This window comes from Macrobrachium nipponense, chromosome 12 (assembly GCF_015104395.2).
Source record: "Macrobrachium nipponense isolate FS-2020 chromosome 12, ASM1510439v2, whole genome shotgun sequence".
NCBI lineage: Eukaryota > Metazoa > Arthropoda > Malacostraca > Decapoda > Palaemonidae > Macrobrachium > Macrobrachium nipponense.
In genome coordinates this window covers 1,318,347-1,339,970 of record NC_087205.1, presented here as the reverse complement: position 1 = coordinate 1,339,970, position 21,624 = coordinate 1,318,347, and the positions used below count along the sequence as shown (strand labels likewise).

General features: G+C 35.8%; 1 non-coding gene across 1 annotated transcript; it reads left to right on the top strand.

Annotated features, from left to right (window-relative positions):
* Positions 1–20,512: 20,512 nt before the first annotated feature.
* Positions 20,513–20,584, top strand: Trnam-cau (transfer RNA methionine (anticodon CAU)). The gene has a single exon. It is a non-coding gene; the product is annotated as a tRNA-Met (tRNA).
* The last annotated feature ends 1,040 nt before the right edge of the window (positions 20,585–21,624 follow it).

Genomic DNA, 21,624 nt, shown 5'->3' with positions numbered 1-21,624 from the left:
CATATAATAATAATAATAATAATAATAATAATAATAATAATAATAATAATAATAAAATAATAATAATAATAAGGCCCTACACCCACGAATAGCAGAACAACTCCAGCATTGTATCTCAAATCACCAAGCACCCAAATGGATGACCACAGGAAGAACATCCTTAGTATAAAAAGACAAGAGTAAGGGAAATATAGCCCAGTAACTACAGGCCTATCACCTGCCTACCAATAATGTGGAAGTTACTAACAGTATCATCAGTGAAAGGCTATACAACTACCTAGAGGAGACAAAACACCATCCCCCACCAACAGAAAGGCTGCAGGAAGGAAGTGTAGGGGCACAAAAGACCAGCTCCTGATAGACAAAATGGTAATGAAGAACAGTAGGAGAAGGAAAACCAACCTAAGCATGGCATGGATAGACTATAAGAAAGCCTTCGACATGATACCACACACATGGCTAATAGAATGCCTAAAATATATATGGGGCAGAGAAAACACCATCAGCTCCCTCTAAAATACAATGTGCAACTTGAATACAATACTCACAAGCTCTGGAATAAGACTAGCAGAGGTTAATATCAGAGAGGGATCTTCCAGGGCGACTCACTGTCCCCACTACTCTTCGTAGTAGGCCATGATTCCCATGACAAAAGTACTACAGAAGATGGATGCCGGGTACCAACTCAAAAAAAAAGGCAACAGAAACAACCATCTGATGTTCATGGACGACATCAAGCTGTATGGTAAGAGCATCAAGGAAATAGATACCCTAATCCAGGCTGTAAGGATTGTATCTGGGGACATCAGGATGGAGTTTGGAATAGGAAAATGCGCCTTAGTCAACATACAAAAAGGCAAAGTAACGAGAACTGAAGGGATAAAGCTACCAGATGGGAGCAACATCAAACACATAGATGAGACAGGATACAAATACCTGGGAATAATGGAAGGAGGGGATATAAAACACCAAGAGATGAAGGACACGATCAGGAAAGAATATATGCAGAGACTCAAGGCGATACTCAAGTCAAAACTCAACGCCGGAAATATGATAAAAGACATAAACACATGGGCAGTGCCAGTAATCAGATACAGCGCAGGAATAGTGGAATGGACGAAGGCAGAACTCCGCAGCATAGATCAGAAAACCAGGAAACATATGACAATACACAAAGCACTACACCCAAGAGCAAATACGGACAGACTATACATAACACGAAAGGAAGGAGGGAGAGGACTACTAAGTATAGAAGACTGCGTCAACATTGAGAACAGAGCACTGGGGCAATATCTGAAAACCAGTGAAGACGAGTGGCTAGAGAGTGCATGGGAAGAAGGACTAATAAAAGTAGACGAAGACCCAGAAATATACAGAGACAGGAGAAAGACAGACAGAACAGAGGACTGGCACAACAAACCAATGCACGGACAATACATGAGACAGACTAAAGAACTAGCCAGCGATGACAATTGGCAATGGCAACAGAGGGGAGAGCTAAAGAAGGAAACTGAAGGAGTGATAACAGCGGCACAAGATCAGGCCCTAAGAACCAGATATGTTCAAAGAACGATAGACGGAAATAACATCTCTCCAATATGTAGGAAGTGCAATACGAAAAATGAAACCATAAACCACATAGCAAGTGAATGCTCGGCACTTGCACAGAACCAGTACAAAAAGAGGCATGATTCAGTGGCAAAAGCCCTCCACTGGAGCCTGTGCAAGAAACATCAGCTACCTTGCAGTAATAAGTGGTACGAGCACCAACCTGAGGGAGTGATAGAAAACGATCAGGCAAAGATCCTCTGGGATTATGGTATCAGAACGGAGAGGGTGATACGTGCAAACAGACCAGACGTGACGTTGATTGACAAAGTCAAGAAGAAAGTATCACTCATTGATGTCGCAATACCATGGGACACCAGAGTTGAAGAGAAAGAGAGGGAAAAAATGGATAAGTATCAAGATCTGAAAATAGAAATAAGAAGGATATGGGATATGCCAGTGGAAATCGTACCCATAATCATAGGAGCACTAGGCACGATCCCAAGATCCCTGAAAAGGAATCTAGAAAAACTAGAGGCTGAAGTAGCTCTAGGACTCATGCAGAAGAGTGTGATCCTAGAAACGGCACACATAGTAAGAAAAAGTGATGGACTCCTAAGGAGGCAGGATGCAACCCGGAACCCCACACTATAAATACCACCCAGTCGAATTGGAGGACTGTGATAGAGCAAAAAAAAAAAAAAAAAAAATAATAATAATAATAATAATAATTATAATAATGAGAAGAAGAAGAAGAAGAAGGATAGGGATAAGCCATTGGAAATTGTACCCATAATCATAGGAACACTAGCAAACGATCCCAAGATCCCTGAAAAGGAATCTAGAAAAAAACTAGAGGGCCAGAAGTAGCTCCAGGACTCATGCATAAAGAGTGTGATCCTAGAAACGGCGCACAATAAGAAAAGTGAATGGACTCCTAAGGAGGCAGGATGCAACTAGGAACCCCACACTATAATACCACCCAGTCGAACTGGAGGACTGTGATAGAGCAAAAAAAAAAAAAAAAATATAATAATAATAATAATAATAATAACAGAGTTAAATTAAATCGCATATATAGTTTTATTTACTTTATGTTTATGCATTACGTTACTTTGCTTATAGCTAAAGTCTAAAACTTGATTTCAAAAAAAAGAGAGTTTTTTTATTTTACACTGAGGTATAGAGTACATTCGTAAATCTAATAATGATACTTTTATGAATACTTCAAAGTAAAAACCTGTCCGTCTATGTTTCGAATATACATGTTATTTAACATTAAATAACTGATTCAAAGTAAGCATCTATTCCCAAGAACGCGCATCCATATCTACCCAAGTCCGAATTGATATCAGTATTATTATGATAAACATAGAAGACCGTGTTTTCATACCTCCCATATCCAGCTCCACATAAAGAATACCTGATGCAGTTTTACGGCAAATAATTTTTTTATTGTTTTTCTTTTATCATTATTATTATTTAGAATACGCAAGCAAGAGACTCAAAGGAATAAGCGTCGAAAAAGACTTCTTATGACCTTTTTTCTTTAGCAGTTGAAAATATTTCTCTTTGACAGCTTGTAACACAGAGAAAATACCCAACTTATGTGTTTTAATTTTAAAAAGAAAAGTAAACATAATGAACACCTGCAAAGTAACAGACGCCTTTGGTAAAGCTAGCATAAATATGAATGAACTCTGAATGGACATTTTCAGTGCATTTTCTCTGATGTTCAGTAAAAAAAAATAAATAATTTACCGTTTTACAAAACAAAAGGACGGGAGAGTCCATGAAAGAAGTATATGTGTGGAACAGGAATATATATTTTACCTCACAGCGCCTAAGTAGAGAACAAAACGTAGTCATTTTTTTTCTATCTATTTTTAAGAGGAAAGGTAGCATTCATCTCTGACGATGTAGTAAAACTTTTCTAAAATAACTTGTGAGGTCTCCACCAAAACATCCAGAGGAGAGACGAGTAACAAATATATTTTAATGTAAATAGGAAGTGTTTGTGGGAACTAAAAAGAAAGGAAATGGACACAAGTAAAGTGACTTAAGTCAGTTGAGACTGCGTTGGCCTCTTATATAATAACACCTTCATTGTAAAGTGACTTATGTTAGATGAGATTGCTTTGTAATATGAAGTGGAGTAATATAGTAAAATGTTGTACGAAGAAAACAGATTAACCCCAAAAAGAACCCTAGGAAGATAAGAAAACTATGACAGCAAAAGGAGAACTGAATATGATAACTTATTTTCTTTGTATATTTTGCAAGGAACAAAAAACGAAAGGAATACAAGATAGTTTTTAGAAAATCGTGCGTAAAATTTATATAAATTTCCTTCTCGATCATCGAAAGCTGTGAAGAATGCCCGATGTTTTTTTCACATCCTTGTAAAGAAGAAGCAACAGAATTTCGGCCAAGAGGAGGAGCAATCCAAGAGGCACAATTCGTGGACGGTTTGCTCGTTAGGATCGAAACCTCGTAATCATGCGCGGCCGAAGCCAAGGACAAAAACGGCTCCTGTTGTGTCCAAAATGGATTTTCTTGTTGCCTTTCCGGTCGCTAGTGACGTTGCGTTTGTTCTTATTGTTTCATTTTATAAAAGATGAAGACGTTTTATTCCTCAGAAACGTTATTAGGGGGATGAATAATAGATTTAGATATTGAATCCGTCTTTGAAGATAATATATTAGGTAAAATTTGTGCCTTGATTTTCAAAACTGACCCTGGAATATCATTCTCGGGATTTGAGATATACAGGAAAGGAAGACTTTCTTTTCTTAAGTCTTTAAAATAATCTTCTAAAGAAGTTTTATATCTTATCCTCATGCGAATTTCGAGAGAGAGAGAGAGAGAGATTTATGGGATCGCTTGCACAATGCGCGCGAGAGATTTTAGTCTTGGATTATGGAAGTATAGCTTGAAATTAACCAAAAACAGGCAGCATCTTGAGACTGTAGTGTAATAGTGGACATAGATATATAGTCTTAATTGTTGCAAGAGGCGGTTTAAACTATTTATATAGTTATGATTATTCTTATACTAGAAAGCTACCTCTGAGTAGAATGGTCATGTTTAAAAAATAAATAAATAAATAAAATAAAAGATAAAATTTACCAAGAAAAAAATAATTATCATTAAATACTTATTATTAAATAATAAACTATGATTTCAAATCCACAAAAAAAAGATTAATTTACTCATACATAGACAACGGTTGATGGATAAAAGTGTATACGATAATGAGAAGAAAAAGAAGCAAGAATTATGACCGTATAGCGAGCTTCCTACTCATCATAGTTAATAGACAAAACATCGACAATGCTCTCTGAAACTGGTCCTTAAAATCCCCTTTCAAATAAGCTGCTTACCAAGGGAATGCTGTCCTTAAAGAGCTTTGAGACGTGAAATTAGCAGTTCGGTTTTTCACGGAAGGTTGTCAAGCATTTTTTTAATATGGTTGTGCGACATTATCCTTTTTCTTATTCTTACAGTTTGCTTAGAATGGATATTTATGATTTATATTTACTAGAATGAAAATGTAAAAAAATAAATAAATAATGTGCATGTTAAACAGTACAGAAAAACTATTCATAATAAATATAGGGTATTTATATTAATTTTCGTTGGCGAAACAAGGCTCTATTTGACCGTAGATTTTAGCACGTTTTAATTTGCATTAAAAGTTAGGAATGTGATGTTTATCGCTTATATATGAGGGGGAAATCTTGCGCACACGTCCCGAGTAAGCTGGAGGTCGGATCACGCCTTGTGTTAATCAGTTGTAATGTAATGTTCTATGAAACTGGATAAACGATCTCGAACTTAGTTTTCATAGTTCACGATTATGTCTATAAAGAGTTTTTATAACAATAATTTCAATTTTTCTTCATCAACATTTTGTTAAGCATAAAATCATAATGTCTCATATGACATCCATCGGTGACGTTTTGGAGAATGCGTAATTTTGATCCTCAATGTAATCAACTGATTATGAGTTATTGTGTATACTTGGAAAAAGCTTCAGAAATCAGACAGGAACAGTGAATATCAATGTAGCGAGACAATTTTATCAAATAATTTTGTGCGCTAGTTCAAAGATATTGACAAGATCAGGGCGTGATTATCTTGAATTTTCCCCTTTTCCTCTAGTAACTGAAAAATAAAGGAGCAATGATACCAATTTTATAAATCACAAAGAAGAGTATAGAATCAGCATAAGCAGTTTTTGATGAATAACAATGAATTTATATACCGTTTCAGGACTTAATATCTGTGAGTTTTTATTAACCTAGAAGCGGCGGATTTTGTACTTGCTGAATTGCATGGGATAGCTTTCAACGTATGCGGCAGTGATTAATAATTTCACCAGATGGGTGGCAATTTGCTTTGAATTTTTCATTAATAAAGGTAGCGTGCGCGTATTATATATGCGAACAATTAGAAAAACCATTTCACATCCAATAGATATGCGTTGATATTAATCCTATTGATGAATACAAAGGAGAAATTGCTATTTGGCCGCAAATTGTTTTTTCAAACGTTTTAAACGTTTTTATGTGGAACAAACTCGTAAACAGACGACTGGGTCGATTAGTACTCTAATCATCGTACTATTGCTGTTGATAAATGGAAACCAACATATTTTTGTTTTTCACTCAAATTTATTGTGTACTGAAGTATCGAAAAATGTTTTACTCTCGTACAAATTAGGCTTCGTAATGAACAGATACTGCTCGGAAGCTGCAAATAAATTTGAGGGCCAACCGCTTCAGTAGAGAAATCCATTAATTCTAACAATTTTTTTTGATGGGTAGTTTTTTTTATTTGCTTGCAGACATGCCGTCCTATCCTCTCCACTATAAATATATATATATATATATATATATATATATATATATATATATCTATATATAATATATTATATATATATATATATATTATATTATAATATATATATAGATATATATACTATATAGTATATATATATATATATATATATATATATATATATATATATATATTATTATATCTATATATATATAGATATAATGATACGTATGTATGTATGTATATATATATATAAATAGTATTTATATATATATATATATATATATATATACATATATATATATATATTATATATATATATCTAATAAAAGGAACCCATAAAAACACCAAAATGTAGAGAGAAAAGTACTATATTTCAGAGACTGCTGTCTCTCTCTTCAGGTATATGAATGAGAAAAGTTTACAGAAAAGGTGGTATTTATACCAAGAGATCCGTCCACAAGTAAGCCAATTTAGGTCACCCCCGCTGATAATCTTCCTTTAATGTTCTTAAGCCTTGGTTGAATGAAAACTTGGTCGACGACATCTGAAACCCACGCCCCTTTTGAGATGTTTCATTACCTGGCTTCTCTTTTTTATTAAGGCCGATTCCATCATTTGACTCTTGTACCGGTAGTTGCTGCTATAAATTACACGTGACAAAATTCCATTTTATTTCTATGGTTATGTTCATTTATATGGTTGAAAATAGCCGAGTTCTGTTGTCCATACCTAACTGACCATTTGTGTTGTATTAATCTCTGGGGAAGTGATTTACCTGTAAATCCGATGTAAGATTGGTCACAATCTTGGCAAGGGATCTCATAGACCCCAGAGTCCTTGGGAGATGTCTTTTGTTGGACGTTAATCAGGGATTTTGGCTAAGGTGTTTGGGTAGGTAAATGCAAAAGGGTTGGATTTCCCAAGGGTGTAGGTTATTCTCTTAATCATCTCCAGGTGAGGAATTTTTATTTTATTGTTGGGTGTGTCTTTGGTCTTGTCTTTAGGGGGTCGGTAGAAAATTACGTTTGCTTTTTTGAATTGCTTTTCTCAATTACATGGTCAAGATACTTTAAAGACGAAAGTTGTTTGCGAATTAGTTCAAATTCTTTTCCAGGAAATCTGGGGAAACAAATTCGTAAGGCTCTTAAGAATAGGTTGCTAGCTTACACCTATCTTGATAGTAATGTCGTGATAGCTAAAGTAGTGAATATATGAAAGTGAGAATGTTGGTTTCTGTATATGGTAAATTTGTATCTGTCGTGTCTCTGATTATTAAAACTTCAAGAAAAGGAATTTTGTTGTCTGTTTCCCATTCAACTTTAAATTTGATGCTGGGCACTAATGCGTTTAATTTTGAGAGGAATTCATTAAAATTACCCCACTTATTATCCCAAAATGTTAGAATATCATCCACGTATCTCATACACAGCATGTTTTTGGGTTTTATTGCATTTATTACTGTAGTTTCAAAGTATTCCCTGTACAGATTGGCTAAACCAGGACTTAAAGGACTACCCATACGACACCTCCAAAAAAAAAAGAAAAAAAATAAAAAAAAAAAAAAAAAAAAAAAAAAAAAAAAGAATTTTTGCTTGTAGAATGATTCCCCGAATGAAAATATGTTATTAAGATGCACATAATTCAACTAACTTTATTATTTTGTCAAGCACCAATGGGAAATGATCTGAATAGGGGGATAATTTTTCCCTTAAAAACTGAAGAACGTCCTGTACTGGTACTTTTGTGAATAGGGAGTCTATGTCAAGGCTTAAAAGTTTTGTTGTGAAGTGGTATATGTGCTTCTCTGAATTTGTGACAAAAGCACATATACCACTTCATATATATAATGTATATATATGTATATATATATATATATATATATATATATATATATATATATATATATATATATATATATATATATATATGAATTCATCGATATGGATTCTCCCTGTTGTCTTCCAGTAATATTCGATTATGTTTTTGGAGATGTTTTACGATATACTAATAAAAAAAGGACTTATCTGTTATTTTTGTTGTCTTTACTATCTTATAACGATTATGAGCAAAACAAATGTCCCCATATTAGACGCACACGATTCAAAATAAAAGTAGACAAAGGAAAAATTACAAAGATAAGACCGAATGAGTAAATATATCTGTAGATAATAGATAAAAAAAATGAATATATAAGATAGTCGAAATTTTCCATAAGGATTTCTCAAGCAGGACCTGTATGGCAGATATATCTGCTTTTCTACAACTTTTTTGTGTCTGCAGGCTGAACTCTCTTTGAAATTCTCTTGGGTTTATGGTTGATTCTGTCTGTCCATATTCTGTCTGCCCATAAAGGTTATTAGCTGAAGACTTAAAGGAAAAGAAAGAAGAAGGCTAAGAGGTATATATGACACTCGAGGCCCCTTCAAAATCTAAGAAAGTAAGATAAAGAACTAGGAATATATGTAATTTTGAGACGCTGTCAGTCATCCATACAGGTACGAGGGGATGTCAAGTACCAATAAAAGTTGTGATTAGCAGAGAGTAGTTTCGATCCACGGACCTCTGGGTTATGGGCCCAGCACGCTTCCACTGCGCCACTCCGCTCAGCTTTTTTAGAATTTACCTATTCGTTAGATGTGGATTATTGCAGTGCTTGAAGTTCAAGGAAAGGGTTTCCAGTCTTAAGATACTGGAAATGAAGAGAAGTGGCAATCACTCGTAACAAAATTTTATACACATACATTTTATGTAGTATAATATATATATATATATATATATATATATATATATATATATATATATATATATATATATATATATATATATATATATATATATATATATATATATATCAGATTTAACAAAGAAGTGTACCATTCAAAATAAAGCAGAGTGGCGCAGTGGAAGCGTGCTGGGACCATAACCCAGAGGTCCGTGGATCGAAACCACGCTCTGCTAATCACAAACTTGTTTTATTGGTAGTGGCTCGAACTCGCCTTCCCTTCGTTCCAGGCTCGTATGACTGAAGCTGTAACTATGTGGGCATTTAACTAGAATATTAACCCTATATTTGAGATACACCATCACAAACCCCGGGTGAAAAACACCTGATTTTTAGAAATTAAAAAACCATAATTGCAGCAAAAATATAATGAAAGTAAGAAAATACATTGAAAATAAGAAAATACATTGAAAATATAGCTCTTTGGTTTTTATTTTCAGCATATAAGAAGTCGCTGAAAATAAAAAAAAAGTAATATTGATGGGTGACTTCGAAAACTTCCAAAAATATAAAAAATCACTAAAAAACTAAAAAAAAAAAAAATCTAAGAAAAAAAAATACTGCAGCTGAAGACATGAGCATTGGCCTGGAGCCACCCAGGTAATGGGAGTTACAGCTGGTAAAGAGAAAACACATAAATAACAAAACACAAAATATACACCATGAATAACTTCAGGTGATTTCCACCCATAAAATATTACACACTGTATTACAAAACCCTGGGTGGAAATCACCCAAAATCCATTCTGTGGACAGATCCCAGGGAGCGAGCTCCATAATATACTCTCTCTCAGTCACAATGCAAAGTGCAATGAAGCTATATGGAGTGAGGTGCTGTCTCGGGTGAAAATCACCCAGGGTTAGTGTTCTATGGTTAATTAATAAAAACCTAGAGGATATCTCATCAACGTAGGGCCACGAGATCTCCCTCTGGAGGCTTGAGGGGACTTGATGCTGAAATCTGAGCTTAAATTTCTGCCTAGGCGGTTTCGCCGGTCAGCCGTGGCCCACCGTACTGAAGGACTGTCCTCAGCCTTAAGTGCCACATTTACTTATCGTTCTTTCTTTCTAATTTTAAATCTTCGGCTGAAATTCCCTATGGACTAAGCGCGCAGGCTATAAACCCAAGAGGGCACCAGAGGAAACTCAGCCTGCAGACAGAGACAGGTTACAGGAAAAGATGACAAATTCTTGCGTTATGTTTCCTACTTTGAAACCTTTTCAAGCAGACTTCCCTCTTTCTAATACCTACAACCTTTTATTAATCATCTCTGGAAATTTTTCCTCTATCGTCTTTTGTTTGCATCGCTTACGTCCAATATAACATTTGTTTATCCCATGAAAATAAACAAATGATCAAAATACCAACAAATAATTGATAATTCTTTGTATCAATGGCAAACAGTTCTATATCTACAAAAACATAATCGAATATCACGGGATAACAGTAACATTTAGATATATAAATGCCTAACTAATTCACGAAGGTAAGGAACGTGAAGAATGTATAAATAGACAAATAATGGCCTCACAGCCCTTCAGGTTTTTTTCACTTTTCCTTCGTGGCATTTGTCATATATATATATATATATATATATATATATATATATATATATATATATATATATATATATATATATATATATGTGTGTGTGTGTGGTGTGTGTGTGTGTGTGTGTGTGTGTGTGTGTGTGTGTGGTTGGTATGTAGATCTATAGATATATCAAATCTACATTAAGTAAATAACACTCTCCAGTAAAGTCACACCATTTATGGCAAAGTTATTGAAGAAAACTGCGCAATGCTCTTATTATTACTGCACACCAATAAAAGTACATTTTTCTAGACTCGGTATAACCTAAGTCACATTAGCCGATATATATTACTTGAAGATAGTACATTAATTTCAGTGTACAAATATAGGTTTTAAAAGGATATGTTTGTATTGTCTTGTGATAAGATTTTAAAGGATATTTTTGTGTTATTTTCGTAATTGCTATTTCTTTTCTTAATTAAATATTATGGCAATTATTCTGGAGGCATTAAGTCATCATTACTGTACATACACTTGAAAAAAATGTTCTTATACGACGGAACATTTTCCGTCCTCCTGTACATAAATGGAGTGAACTTGAAGCAAAGCCACTTACCCTAGAAATTCTGGAAACCCTTCCTCAATTTTCATATGTTACTTTCTGGACTGGGATTCTCTTTTCCAAGTCCATCTATTTTTTATCCAGCATTGCGTTGAAAAAGAATACCAAAACAGTTATAAAAATGCTTTCATCTTTGTTGCTTTTTTTTTTCAAAAAGTAAAAATCTCTAAACTGCCCAAAAGAGATTGAGATAAAAAATCAAAAGGGAAAATGTAAGTACCTTAAATTCCTTTCAGTAGTCCTTTTCTCGAGGATAAATTTCCGGTGGATTTATTACGAATTCAAAACTTGACGAGTAAGCATAAATATCTAAATTGAATTTCAAATATACTATAATTTTTTCCGTATCAGATAATATAATGAGAATAAACTTCCTGTAAATGCAAAAGGGTTAGACCCAGACCCTCGGAAAATCAAACCCTTTTGCATTTACTTACCCAAACAGTTTAGCCAAATCCCTGATTAACGTCCAACAAAAGACATCCCCCAAGGACACAGTTATTTACGAAATCCCATGCCTGGACGGCGACCAATCTTACGTCGGATTGATAGGAAAATCACTTCCCCAGACATTAATACAACATGAACGCTCGGTTAGATATGGACAACAGAACTCAGCTATTTTCAAACATATAAGTGAACATAACCATAGAATAAAGAGTTATTAGCAACCATTTGATTTGAAAACAGCATTAAACAAGATTAAAGGGAAATGTTGCATTGGAAACGTATGCTGCAAGTTATTTATAGTCACATTAGGGTGCATTATAACGTAATGTTTATATTTGTGCTTTCGTATGAATCTTTCAACACTTCCAAATTCTGGGTACAAGGTTTACATATATATATATATATATATATATAGATATATATATAATATATATATATATATGATATATATATCTATATATATATATCGAGCTACAATGTCCTTTAATATCTAATTCGCTCTACCTCGGAATTAATATATTTTCATATATGCTTAACCGAAGGGGAATTTTTTCTCGATAATAGACTTGCCTGGACCAGGGCGCGAACCTATGATCCTTACAAATCCAGGAACGTCAGTGAAGCTTTATCCTACTACACCACCGCGAGAGGTTAAAAGTTCATGTCGCCTCTCACCCTCATATACCTTTCGCGCGCAGGTAATTAGTTGGTTTGGAGACAGCATGAACCCACGTCGACTCCGGTAGTGTTGTAGTGCTTTTGACAGCACGTAGCCAATCTATAAGTCATATCACATTTCCTCCGTGATTCATACATATATCGAGCTACAAGTCCTTTAATATCTAATTCGCTCTACCTCGGAATTAATATATTTTCATATAGCTTAACCGAAGGGGAATTTTTTCTCGATAATAGACTTGCCTGGACCAGGGCGCGAACCTATGATCCTTACAAATCCAGGAACGTCAGTGAAGCTTTATCCTACTACACCACCGCGAGAGGTTAAAAGTTCATGTCGCCTCTCACCCTCATATACCTTTCGCGCGCAGGTAATTAGTTGGTTTGGAGACAGCATGAACCTACGTCCGACTTTCCGGTAGTGTTTTTGTTAGTGCCTTTTACAGCACTAGCCAATCTATAAGTCATATCACATTTCCGTATTCCAATATACAATATATCGAGCTACAATGTCCTTTAAATATATAATTCGCTCTACCTCGGAATTAATATATTTTCATATATGTTAACCCGAAGGGGAATTTTTTTCTCGATAATAGACTTGCCTACCAGGGCACGACCTTGATCCTTACAAATCCAGGAACGCATTTTGAAGCTTTATCCTTACTACCACCCCCGGGGGGCGGAGGTTAAAAAGTTCATGTCGCCCTCTCACCCTCAATACCTTTCGCGCGCAGGTATTGGTTTGGTTTGGAGACAGCATTAATCCCCACGTCGACTCCGGTCGTGTTTGTAGTGCTTTTTTGAAAGCACCGTAGCCCAATCATAAGTTCATATCCACATTTCCGTGATTCATACATATCGAGCTACAATGTCCTTTAATATCTAATTCGCTCTACCTCGGAATAATATATTTTTCATATATGCTTAAACCGAATGGGGATTTTTTTTCTCGATAATAGACTTGCCTGGACCAGGGCGCGAACCTATAATCCTTACAAATCCAGGAACGTCAGTGAAGCTTTATCCTACTACACCACCGCGAGAGGTTAAAAGTTCATGTCGCCTCTCACCTCATATACCTTTCGCGCGCAGGGTAATTAGTTGGTTTTGGAGACAGCATGAACCCACGTCGACTCCGGTAGTGTTTGTAGTGCTTTTGACAGCACGTAGCAATCTATAAGTCATATCACATTTCCGTGATTCATACATATATCGAGCTACAATGTCCTTTAATATCTAATTCGCTCTACCTCGGAATTAATATATTTTCATATATGCTTAACCGAAGGGGAATTTTTCTCGATAATAGACTTGCCTGGACCAGGGCGCGAACCTATGATCCTTACAAATCCAGGAAACGTCAGTGAAGCTTTATCCTACTACACCACCGCGAGAGGTTACTTAAGTTCATGTCGCCTCTCACCCTCATATACCTTTCGCGTGCAGGTAATTAGTTGGTTTGGAGAACAGCATGAACCCACCTCGACTCCGGGGTAGTGTTTGTAGTGCTTTTGACAGCACTAAGCCAATCATAATATATCACTTTCCGTGATTCCTTATACATATATCGAGCTACAATGTCTTTAATATCTAATTCGTATACCTCGGAATTAATATATTTTTCAATATATGGCTAACCGAAGGGGAATTTTTTCTCGATAAATAGACTTTGCCTGGACCAGGCCGCGAACCTATGAATCTACAAAATCCAGGAAACGTCAGTTTGAAGCTTTATCCTACTACACCACCGCGAGAGGTTAAAAGTTTCTGTCGCCTCTCACCCTCTATACCTTTCCGGCGCGCAGGGTAATTAGTTTGGTTTGGAGAGCAGAAACCCAACCTCGACGCGGTAGGTTTGTTAGTGCTTTTGGACAGCACGTAGCCAATCTATAAGTCATATCACATTTCCGTGATTCATATACATATATCGAGCTACAATGTCCTTTAAATATCTAATTCGCTTCTCCTCGGGAATTAAAATAATTTTCAAATCTTAAGAAGGGGAATTTTTTCTCGATAATAGACTTTCCTGGGACCAGGGCGCGAAAACCTATGATCCTTACAAATCCAAGGAAGGAAAGTCGTGAAGAAGCTTTATTCCTACTACACCACCGAGGGGGAATGGGGGAGGGTTTTTAAAAAGTTTCATATGCATCGCCACCAACCCTCATTATACCCCTTTTCAGCGCGCAGGTCAATTAGTGGTTTGGAAGACAGCATGAACCCACCTCGACTCCGGTTAGTGTTTGTAGTGCTTTTTGGACAGCACGTAGCCAAGCATATAAGTCATAATCACATTTCCGTTGATTGCATATACATTATATCGAGCTACAATGTCCTTTTAATATCTAATTCGCTATACCTCAGGAATTAATATATTTTCATATTATGCTTAACCGATAAGGGGAATTTTTTCTTTTTTTCGATAATAGGACTTGCCTGGACCAGGGCGAGAACCCTATGAATCCTTTACAAATTACCAAACCAGGAACGTCAGTGAAGCTTTATCCTACCACACCACGCGAGAGGTTTAAAAGTTCATGTCGCCTCTCACCCCATATACCTTTCGCGCGCAGGTAATTAGTTGGTTTGGAGACAGCATGAACCCACGTCGACTCCGGTAGTGTTTGTAGTGCTTTTGACAGCACGTAGCCAATCTATAAGTCATATCACATTTCCGTGATTCATATACATATATCGAGCTACAATGTCCTTTAATATCTAATTCGCTCTACTCGGAATTAATATATTTTCATATATGCTTAACCGAAGGGGGAATTTTTTCTCGATAATAGACTTGCTGGACCAGGGCACGAACCTATGATCCTTACAAATCCAGGAACGTCATGAAGCTTTATCCTACTACACCACCGCGAGAGGTTAAAAGTTCATGTCGCCTCTCACCCCTCATATACCTTTCGCGCGCAGGTAATTAGTTGGTTTGGACAGCATGAACCCACGTCGTACTCCGTTTGGTGAGACAGCAGAACCCCACGTCGACTCGTAGTGTTTTGTAGTGCTTTTGACAGCACGCTAGCCAATCTATAAGTCATATCACATTTCCGTAGTCATATACATATATCGAGCTACAATGTCCTTTAATATCTAATTCGCTCTACCTCGGAATTAATATATTTTCATATATGCTTTAACCGAAGGGGAAGGGTTTCTTTCTCGATAATAGACTTGCCTGGACAGGGCTCGAACCTATGATCCTTACAAATCCAGGAACGTCAGTGAAGCTTTATCCTACTACACCACCGCGAGAGGTTAAAAGTTCATGTCGCCTCTCACCCTCATATACCTTTCGCGTGCAGGTAATTAGTTGGTTTGGAGACAGCATGAACCCACCTCGACTCCGGTAGTGTTTGTAGTGCTTTTGACAGCACGTAGCCAATCTATAAGTCATATCACATTTCCGTGATTCATATACATATATCGAGCTACAATGTCCTTTAATATCTAATTCACTCTACCTCGGAATTAATAATATTTTCATATATGCTTAACCGAAGGGGAATTTTTTCTCGATAATAGACTTGCCATGGACAGGGCGCGAACCTATGATCCTTACAAATCCAGGAACGTCAGTGAAGCTTTATCCTACTACACCACCGCGAGAGGTTAAAAGTTCATGTCGCCTCTCACCCTCATATACCTTTCGCGTGCAGGTAATTAGTTGGTTTGGAGACAGCATGAACCCACCTCGACTCCGGTAGTGTTTGTAGTGCTTTTGACTTTTTTGACAGCACGTAGCCAATCTATAAGTCATATCACATTTCCGTGATTCATATACATATATCGAGCTACAATGTCCTTTAATATCTAATTCGCTCTACCTCGGAATTAATATATTTTCATATATGCTTAACCAAAGGGGAATTTTTTCTCGATAATAGACTTGCCTGGACCAGGGCGCGAACCTATGATCCTTACAAATCCAGGAAGTGTATATACAAAGATTATCGCGACATCACACCAGAGAGAGAGAGAGAAAGAGAGAGAGAGAGAGAGAGGACAAAAAAAGCAATAGAACAATAAAAAATGTAAAAAAAAGAGAAAATGATGTCATCACAGCCGAAGGGCCCAGTATTGATAGAAATGGAAATGAATCACACGAAGAAAAAATGGGAAAGAGAAATATGATTCAGACATCGTCATATCCGACCCAGAAAAATCGTCCAGTGATCCAGCGAAGGATTCATCTCCCGAGAGCCATAACATTTCCTGGTGGGTCCTTCGGGGATGTGTTCTTGGTCGGAATAATCAGCCAAGTGTGAGATTATATCCTATAAATCCCGTTTAAGAGGAGATTGATATAAATCCCTTTCTCTCTGAATGAGGAGTCCCGGCCCACATATCCTTTCTCGTAATGTTCTTGGTAAGACAATGTTCGTGGCATGATTCTTTTTACGAGCTTTTTTTATATACATATTTCAAAAGAATCATAAAATCATAATTACACAGAGTTATGAGGGTATTATTATTAAAGCCTTAATCATAACAATACATGCAAAGTAATATATTTAAATTTTTTTTAAATAACTCACTTTTAAAATCATCAATATTTATTTATATGTGGCTACAAAAAAAAATTACGCAATATGTATTCGACAACTTCGCAATTATCACATTTATCATTGTTTCTGATATTTAAAATTTTCAGCCTATTGTTGGTCGCCAATTTCTGTGAGCATATTTAAAAGGAAAGTCTCTTTCCATGTTACCAGTGAAAACTTTGACAGTCAGTCTTGGTTGGTTTGATGGGACTAATGGTCTACATCAGGCCCCCTACTCTCTTTCACACCTTACCATACGACAAGGCCGCGCCCTGGCATAAGGCCGGATTAATCTAAACAAACTAACCGATCTTGAAAAGCTTAGTCTGCGGTAGTCACTGCCCCTGTGTGTTCAATATTATGATGCCATGGCCTACCAGAACGACTGAAAAGCGCTTCAGTGACGTGATCGGTATGGTGTTGGCGTACCACCTCGATGGCCGCGAGTTCGATTCTCGGACATTCCTTTGAGGTGTAAGAGATGTGTATTTCTGGTGATAGAAGTTCTCACTCGTGACGTGGTTGTTGAATGACCATTGGTTCCAAGCAACGTAAAAACACCTTACAAACAAACAGAACGACAGAAGTTTAAACATGAACCAGCAAAACATTAAGAATTTCAAAATGCTTTTGGAAAGCCGAAGTAGTGAAATGGCCATGAAAATGCAAGGAGGAAGACTACCAATTAGTGGGCACCTTGGCATACCCATTTCCGGGGTCTTGGCGTTGGTTGAAGAGATGCAGAGGAGCTAATGTTGTGAAAAACGATGTTAAAACATTGCAAAAGCGCGGCAGAAAGTAACATTACAATGAATGTTTTCCACGTTTCTTTAGCCAATTCCTGTATAACGATAGACTTCCAAATATTTGGTAGTTATCAGTTGAAATGAGAAGGAAAATGTGCAATGCATTTCCATATAGACTTTTAAACTAAACAAATGAGGTGTCTATAAGAGAAATACGTCTGTAGATTACATATACTTAGATGAATTAAAAAAAAATTCATCTGAGTATATGTAATCTACAGAAGTAGTTCTGTAGATTACATAATATGAAATGACATCAGTAATTATTGAACAGCGAAAAATATTTTGTCAGCTTACTAATCCTAAAGTGACGTAAAAAATTCCGTGTCATTTTTCAGGCCCATCAATCCAAGGCTCCTTGCACGAATGGTGAATGCCAGCTGGTCCTTATTCACGCTGCATTTATCATGATTATTTCCCAAAATACCGCCGTGATCGTTTCTCAGAAATGCGAAATCTTTGGAAATCCTCAATAGTCAGATTTTATGGAAGTGCATCAGAAAACCATCCAGCAGATCACTCACTCGACTTTACGCCACTTGGCTGAGATGCTAAGTGCCAGACATCATGGGCGTCCTACCATCTGTGGGAAAGCATAGGCGTGAAAGTGGTTTATAATATTTCTTGCCAAAAATGCAGCTCGACTTCCCTGTCGAACGCTGTGGCTATGCCAAAGACGAATTTGTAAATTTTGGAATTGAGCCTCTCTTTTATTACAGATTCAGTTGCTTTGTTAACAACCTTTCCATTCTTTTTCTTATCGGTTTCACTTAAGGTTTTTCGAAATGGCTTTCCTGGTTATCCCGATCGACTGAAATTAAATCTTTAATAATATGGGAATTACGTAAAATTAGGTTTTTCCTTTAACATAATATCATGTATGCATTTTTGGCCGTAAATTATTCAGTTTCCTCATAATATTATTCGCTGCTGGATACACACAGTCATGGCGTGAAATATTTCATATATTTCTCCATATTATTCTCAGCTTCATACGAAACCAGGTCTTCCTTGCATATATGATGAATGGCCATTAGCAGTTATTCAGGAAGCATTCATTTTACATTGCACATGGTAAACAACGAAGCTCATTTCTCCGAAATTCCAACCCGAGAAAAACTATGCTTTGAGAAAACACTTCAGCAAATCGTTGACTATTTAGAACCAGGATGAATGAATGCGCTTCCAGAAATGATAGGCATTGCGCCATCAGAAATCAGTTCTGAATTGCTCGATGCTTTCTGCCCGAAATTATGCACTTCTAAATCGAGCCCTTGGTTGGGCGTGTATTAAGGTGCAGTTTATCTAGCTCTCTCTCTTTATATTGTTTTTAATATTTCGTCTTTTAAATTAAGTTATTTTACAGAATGTTCACTTTCTTCTACTTATTTTTGGCAACCTTTAAAAGTTGTTATTCATATATATATATATATATATATATATATATATATATATATATATATATATATATATATATATATATATATAGATAGATAGATAGATAAGATAGATATAGATAGACATATATATGTATATATGTATATGTATATATATATATATATATATATATATATATATATATATATATATATATATATATATAATATATATGTACATATATATATACTATATATATATATATATATATATATATATATATATATATATATATATATATATATATATATATATATATATATATATATATATATGAATTTCATCGATATGGATTCTCCCTGTTGTTTTCTCCGTAATATTCGATTATGTTTTGGAGATGTTTTACGATATGCTAATAAAACAAGGACTTATCTGTTATTTTTTTTGTCTTTACTATCTTATAACGATTATGAGCAAAACAAATGTCCCCATATTAGACGCACACGATTCAAAATAAAAGTAGATAAAGGAAAAATTACAAAGATAAGACCGAATGAGTAAATATATCTGTAGATAATAGATAAAAAAAATGAATATATAAGATAGTCGAAATTTTCCATAAGGATTTCTCAAGCAGGACCTGTATGGCAGATTTATGTGCTTTTCTACAACTTTTCTGTGTCTGCAGGCTGAACTCTCTTTGAAATTCTTTTGGGTTTATGGTTGATTCTGTCTGTCCATATTCAGTCTGTCCATAAAGGTTATTAGCTGAAGACTTAAAGGGAAAGAAATAAGAAGGCTAACAGGTATATATGGCACTCGAAGCCCCTTCAAAATCTAAGAAAGTAAGATAAAGAACGAGGAATATATGTAACTATGAGACACTGTCAGTCATCAAAGAGGTACGAGGAATGTCAAGTACCAATGAAAGTTGTGATTAGCAGAGCGTGGTTTCGATCCACAGATCTCTGGGTTATGGGCCCAGCACGCTTCCACTGCGCCACTCTGCTCTGTTTTATTGAACTTACCTATTCGTTAGATGTGGATTCTTGCAGTGCTTGAAGTTCAAGGCAAGGGTTTCCAGTCTTAAGACACTGGAAATGAAGAGAAGTTTGCAAGCACTCGTAGAAATTTTATAACACACATACATTATATGTATGTATTAATATATATATATATATATATATATATATATATATATATATATATATATATACATATATATATATATATATATATATATATATATATTATATATATATATATATATATATCAGATTTAACAAAGAAGTGTACCATTCAAAACAAAGCAGAGTGGCGCAGTGGAAGCGTGCTGGGCCCATAACCCAGAGGTCCGTGGATCGAAACCACGCTCTGCTAATCACAACTTTTATTGGTAGTGGCTCGAACTCGCCTTCCCTTCGTTCCAGGCTCGTATGACTGAAAGCTGTAACTATTTGGACATTTAACTAGAATATTAACCCTATATTTGAGTCACACCATCACAAACCCCGGGTAAAAAACACCTGATTTTTGGAAATTAAAAAACCATAATTGCAGCAAAAATATAATGAAAGTAAAAAAATACATTGAAAATAAGAATATACATTGAAAATATAGCTCTTTGGTTTTTATTTTCAGCATATAAGAAGTTGCTGAAAATAAAAAATAAAAGTAATATTGATGGGTGACTTAGAAAACTTCCAAAAATATAAAAAATCACAAAAAAACTAAAAAATCTAAGAAAAAAAAATCCTGCAGCTGAAGACATGAGCATTGGCCTGGAGCCACCCAGGTAATGGGAGTTACAGCTGGTAAAAAGAAAACACATAAATAACAAAACACAAAATATACACCATTAATAACCTCAGGTGATTTCGACCCATAAAATATTACACACTGTATTACAAACCTTGGGTGGACATCACCCAAAATCCATTCTGTGTACAGATCCCAGGGAGCGAGCTCCATAATATACTCTCTCTCAGTCACAATACAAAGTGCAATGAAGCTATATGGAGTGAGGTGCTGGTTGGTTCACTGTTGGTGCTGTAAGTGCTGCGTTGCCAAATGTGTCGGGTGAATATCACCCAGGGTTAGCGTTCTAGGGTTAATTAATAAAAACCTAGAGGATATCTCATCACCGTAGGGCTATGAGATCTCCCTCTGGAGTCTTGGGGGACTTGATTCTGAAATCTGAGCTTAAATTTCTGCCTAGGGGGTTTCGCTGGTCAGCCGTGGCCCACCGTACTGAAAGACTGTCCTCGGCTTTAAGTGGCACATTTACTTATCGTTCTTTCATTCAATTTTTAATTTTAAACCTTCGGCGGTGAAAATCCGTATGGACTGAGCGCACAGGCTATAAACCCAAGACGGTCAAGAGGAAAACTCAGCCTGCAGTCAGGAAAAGATGACAAATT